Genomic DNA, 6,000 nt, shown 5'->3' with positions numbered 1-6,000 from the left:
TCACTCGGAGGATCGACTCCCACCACGGTGGCACGTGGGACAGCCCTGTGGGAAAGCCTCGTAGGAAAGCCTCGTGGGAAAGCCACATATCCCTTGATCCACGTGACGGGAACCGTGACAATTCTGCTACCGCTCTGGAGGAAAGCGCACGTGCATGCCTCCATTGGAGATGAGGACTTACTCCCTGGGGAGACTCCAGAAGTACCCCAAGATCCATGTCAGCACTGGAGAGAAATCCTCAGGTTCCGGCCCCGACTCCACACAAGGTCTTAGGCCCTGGCATTGAAGGGAGAGGAATCCCGAGAGGCCCCTGAGAAACTCGCATGGGGACTGGCCTTTCCTGAGGCCACCAGAGCGGGTCCCTGAGGTCCCCGTCGTAAGTCCAGACACCTGCCGCATCTCGAGAAAATCCAGGAGGTGTTGCCCTCCAGGCGAGATGAGGCCCATTTCCGCTGAGGCTTCTCAAGGCTAATCACATCTAACCTCTGGAATTTCCAAAAGGCCCTTCACACCCTTGCTGCAACTCAAGAAGTACCCCAACATCCCCGTCTCCACTCTAGAGGAAGAGCGAGGGTCCTGACCACATCCAGAGGAGCCCCGTTTCTGCCTCCTAGCTCGAGATGAGGGATCCTTTCCCTGCTTGGTCGGGAAAGAATTCCCGGCGTTCCCGTCACATCTCAAGCGGAGTCGCTCTCCACAGGAAAGGCGAGAGGAACTCCAGGGTCCTTCCACCGTTCCAAGAGTCCCCCAGATGTCTCAGTCCATTCCAGAGGAACCTGTTTTCCCTGCACTGCCTCGACTTTAATGCCGAGGATCGACTCCCACCACGGTGGAACGTGGGACAGCCCTGTGTGAAAGCCTCGCGGGAAAGCCTCGTGGGGAAGCCTCGAGGGAAAGCCACAGATCCCTTGATCCACGCGACGGGAAGCGTGACACTGCTGCTACCGCTCTGGAGGAAAGCGCACGTGCATGCCCCCATTCGAGACGAGGACTTACTCCCCTGGGGAGACTCCAGAAGTACCCCAAGATCCATGTCAGCACTGGAGAGGAATCCTCAGGTTCCCGCTCCGACTCCACACAAGGTCTTAGGCCCCGGCATCGAAGGGAGAGGAATCCCGAGAGGCCCCCACGCAACTCGCATGGAGTCTGTCCTTTCCTGAGGCCACCAGAGAGGGTCCCTGAGGTCCCCGTCGTAAGTCGAAAGCACCTGCCGCATCTCGAGAAAATCCAGGAGGTTTTGCCCTTCAGGCGAGATGAGGCCCATTTCCGCTGAGGCTTCTCAAGGCTAATCACATCTAAGCTCTGGAACTTCCAAAAGGTCCTTCACACCCTTGCTGCAACTCAAGAAATTCCTTGACATCCCCGTCTCCACTCTAGAGGAAGCTCGAGGGTACCGGTCACAACCAGAGGAGCCCCGTTTCCGCCTCGTAGCTCGAGATGAGGGATTCTTTCGCTGCTTGGTCCGGAAAGAATTCTGGGCATCCCGTCGCATCTCAAGAGGAGGCACTCTCCACAGGAAAGGCAAGTGGAACTCCAGCTTCGTGCCACCATTCCAAGAGTCCCCCAGATGTCTCATTCAATTCCAGAGGAACCTGTTTTCCCTTCACTGCCTCAACTTTCTCGCCGAGGATGGACTCCCACCACGGTGGCACGTGGGACAGCCCTGTGGGAAAGCCTCGTGGGAAAGCCTCGTGTGAAAGCCTCGAGGGAAAGACACAGATCCCTTGATCCAGGCGATGGGAAGCATGACACTGCTGCTACAGCTCGGGAGGAAAGTGCACGTGCCTGCCCCCATTCCAGACGAGGACTTACTCCCCTGGGGAGACTCCAGAAGTACCCCAAAATCCATGTCAGCTATCGCAGGAAATCTCAGGGTCCGGGCCCGACTGCACAGAAGGTCTTAGGCCCTGATATCCAAGGGAGAGGAATCCCGAGAGACCCCCGAGCAACTCGCCTGGGGACTGGCCTTTCCTGAGGCCACCAGAGGGGATCCCTGAGGTCCCCGTCTTAAGTCGAGAGCACCTGCCGCAACTCGAGAAAATCCAGGAGGTTTTGTCCTCCAGGCCAGATGAGGCCCATTTCCGCTGAGACTTCTGGAGGCTAATCACACCTAAACTCTGGAACTTGAAAAACGTCCTTCACACCCTTGCTGCAACTCAAGAAGTTCACTGACATACCCGTCTCCACTCTAGAGGTAGCACGAAGGTCCCGGTCTCATCCAGAGGAGCCCCGTTTCCGCCTCCTAGATCGAGATGAGGGATCCTTTCGCTGCTTTGTCGGGATAGAGTTCCCAGCGTTTCTGTCGCATCCCAAGAGAAGGCGCTCTCCACAGGAAAGGCGTGAGAAACTCCAGCGTCGTGCCACCATTCCAAGAGTCCCCCAGATGTCTCAGTCCTTTCCAGAGGAACCTGTTTTCCCTGCACTGCCTCGACTTTCACGCGGAGGATCGACTCCCACCAGGGTCCTACGTGGGACAGCCCTGTGGGACAGCCTCGTGGGAAAGCCACATATCCCTTGATCCACGTGACGGGAACCGTGACACTTCTGCTACCGCTCTGGAGGAAAGAGCACGTGCATGCCTCCATTGGAGATGAGGACTTACTCCCCTGGGGAGACTCCAGAAGTACCCCAACATCCATGTCAGCACTGGAGAGGAATCCTCAGGTTCCGGCCCCGACTCCACACAAGGTCTTAGGCCCCGGCATCGAAGGGAGAGGAATCCCGAGAGGCCCCCGAGAAACTCGCATGGGGACTGGCCTTTCCTGAGGCCACCAGAGCGGGTCCCCGAGGTCCCATCGTAAGTCCAGAGCACCTGCCGCATCTCGAGAAAATCCAGGAGGTGTTGCCCTCCAGGCGAGATGAGGCCCATTTCTGCTGAGGCTTCTCAAGGCTAATCACATCTGACCTCTGGAACTTCCAAAGGCCCTTCACACCCTTGCTGCAACTCAAGAAGTACCCCAACATCCCCGTCTCCACTCTAGAGGAAGAGCGAGGTCCTGACCACATCCAGAGGAGCCCCGTTTCTGCCTCCTAGCTCGAGATGAGGGATCCTTTCCTGCTTGGTCGGGAAAGAATTCCCGGCGTTCCGTCACATCTCAAGCGGAGTCGCTCTCCACAGGAAAGGCGAGAGGAACTCCAGCGTCTTTCCACCATTCCAAGAGTCCCCAGATGTCTCAGTCCATTCCAGAGGAACCTGTTTTCCTGCACTGCCTCGACTTTAATGCCGAGGATCTACTCACACCACGGTGGAACGTGGGACAGCCCTGTGTGAAAGCCTCGCGGGAAAGCCTCGTGGGAAGCCTCGAGGAAAGCCACAGATCCCTTGATCCACGTGACGGGAAGAGTGACATTGCTGCTACCGCTCTGGAGGAAAGCGCACGTGCATGCCCCCATTCGAGACGAGGACTTACTCCCTGGGGAGACTCCAGAAGTACCCCAAGATTCATGTCAGCACTGGAGAGGAATCCTCAGGTTCCGGCCCGACTCACACAAGGTCTTAGGCCCCGGCATCGAAGGGAGAGGAATCCCGAGAGGCCCCCACGCAACTCGCATGGAGTCTGTCCTTTCCTGAGGCCACCAGAGAGGGTCCCTGAGGTCCCCGTCGTAAGTCGAAAGCACCTGCCGCATCTCGAGAAAATCCAGGAGGTTTTGCCCTTCAGGCGAGATGAGGCCCATTTCCGCTGAGGCTTCTCAAGGCTAATCACATCTAAGCTCTGGAACTTCCAAAAGGTCCTTCACACCCTTGCTGCAACTCAAGAAATTCCCTGACATCCCCGTCTCCACTCTAGAGGAAGCTCGAGGGTACCGGTCACAACCAGAGGAGCCCCGTTTCCGCCTCGTAGCTCGAGATGAGGGATTCTTTCGCTGCTTGGTCCGGAAAGAATTCTGGGCATCCCGTCGCATCTCAAGAGGAGGCACTCTCCACAGGAAAGGCAAGTGGAACTCCAGCTTCGTGCCACCATTCCAAGAGCCCCCAGATGTCTCATTCAATTCCAGAGGAACCTGTTTTCCCTGCACTGCCTCAACTTTCTCGCCGAGGATGGACTCCCACCACGGTGGCACGTGGGACAGCCCTGTGGGAAAGCCTCGTGGGAAAGCCTCGTGTGAAAGCCTCGAGGGAAAGACACAGATCCCTTGATCCAGGCGATGGGAAGCATGACACTGCTGCTACAGCTCGGGAGGAAAGTGCACGTGCCTGCCCCCATTCAGACGAGGACTTACTCCCCTGGGGAGACTCCAGAAGTACCCCAAAATCCATGTCAGCACTGAGAGAATCTCAGGGTCCAGGCCCGACTGCACAGAAGGTCTTAGGCCCTGATATCCAAGGGAGAGGAATCCCGAGAGACCCCCGAGCAACTCGCCTGGGGACTGGCCTTTCCTGAGGCCACCAGAGGGGATCCCTGAGGTCCCCGTCTTAAGTCGAGAGCACCTGCCGCAACTCGAGAAAATCCAGGAGGTTTTGTCCTCCAGGCCAGATGAGGCCCATTTCCGCTGAGACTTCTGGAGGCTAATCACACCTAAACTCTGGAACTTGAAAAACGTCCTTCACACCCTTGCTGCAACTCAAGAAGTTCACTGACATACCCGTCTCCACTCTAGAGGTAGCACGAAGGTCCCGGTCTCATCCAGAGGAGCCCCGTTTCCGCCTCCTAGATCGAGATGAGGGATCCTTTCGCTGCTTTGTCGGGATAGAGTTCCCAGCGTTTCTGTCGCATCCCAAGAGAAGGCGCTCTCCACAGGAAAGGCGTGAGAAACTCCAGCGTCGTGCCACCATTCCAAGAGACCCCAGATGTCTCAGTCCTTTCCAGAGGAACCTGTTTTCCCTGCACTGCCTCGAATTTCACGCCGAGGATCGACTCCCACCACGGTGGCACGTGGGACAGCCCTGTGGGAAAGCCTCGTAGGAAAGCCTCGTGGGAAAGCCACATATCCCTTGATCCACGTGACGGGAACCGTGACAATTCTGCTACCGCTCTGGAGGAAAGAGCATGTGCATGCCTCCATTGGAGATGAGGACTTACTCCCCTGGGGAGACTCCAGAAGTACCCCAAGATCCATGTCAGCACTGGAGAGGAATCCTCAGGTTCCGGCCCCGACTCCACACGAGGTCTTAGGCCCCGGCATCGAAGGGAGAGGAATCCCGAGAGGCCCCTGAGAAACTCGCATGGGGACTGGCCTTTCCTGAGGCCACCAGAGCGGGTCCCTGATGGCCCCGTCGTAAGTCGAGAGCACCTGCCGCAACTCGAGAAAATCCAGGAGGTGTTGCCCTCCAGGCGAGATGAGGCCCATTTCCGCTGAGGCTTCTCAAGGCTAATCACATCTAACCTCTGGAATTTCCAAAGGCCCTTCACACCCTTGCTGCAACTCAAGAAGTACCCCAACATCCCGTCTCCACTCTAGAGGAAGAGCGAGGGTCCTGACCACATCCAGAGGAGCCCCGTTTCTGCCTCCTAGCTCGAGATGAGGGATCCTTTCCCTGCTTGGTCGGGAAAGAATTACCGGCGTTCCCGTCACATCTCAAGCGGAGTCGCTCTCCACAGGAAAGGCGAGAGGAACTCCAGCGTCTTTCCACCGTTCCAAGAGTCCCCCAGATGTCTCAGTCCATTCCAGAGGAACCTGTTTTCCCTGCACTGCCTCGACTTTAATGCCGAGGATCGACTCCCACCACGGTGGAACGTGGGACAGCCCTGTGTGAAAGCCTCGCGGGAAAGCCTCGTGGGGAAGCCTCGAGGGAAAGCCACAGATCCCTTGATCCACGTGACGGGAAGAGTGACATTGCTGCTACCGCTCTGGAGGAAAGCGCACGTGCATGCCCCCATTCGAGATGAGGACTTACTCCCCTGGGGAGACTCCAGAAGTACCCCAAGATTCATGTCAGCACTGGAGAGGAATCCTCAGGTTCCCGCTCCGACTCCACACAAGGTCTTAGGCCCCGGCATCGAAGGGAGAGGAATCCCGAGAGGCCCCCACGCAACTCGCATGGAGTCTGTCCTTTCCTGA

The sequence above is a fragment of the Ovis aries genome, chromosome 18, assembly GCF_016772045.2.
Source record: "Ovis aries strain OAR_USU_Benz2616 breed Rambouillet chromosome 18, ARS-UI_Ramb_v3.0, whole genome shotgun sequence".
In the NCBI taxonomy this organism is placed as follows: Eukaryota; Metazoa; Chordata; class Mammalia; order Artiodactyla; family Bovidae; genus Ovis; species Ovis aries.
This window is presented reverse-complemented; position numbering follows the sequence as displayed.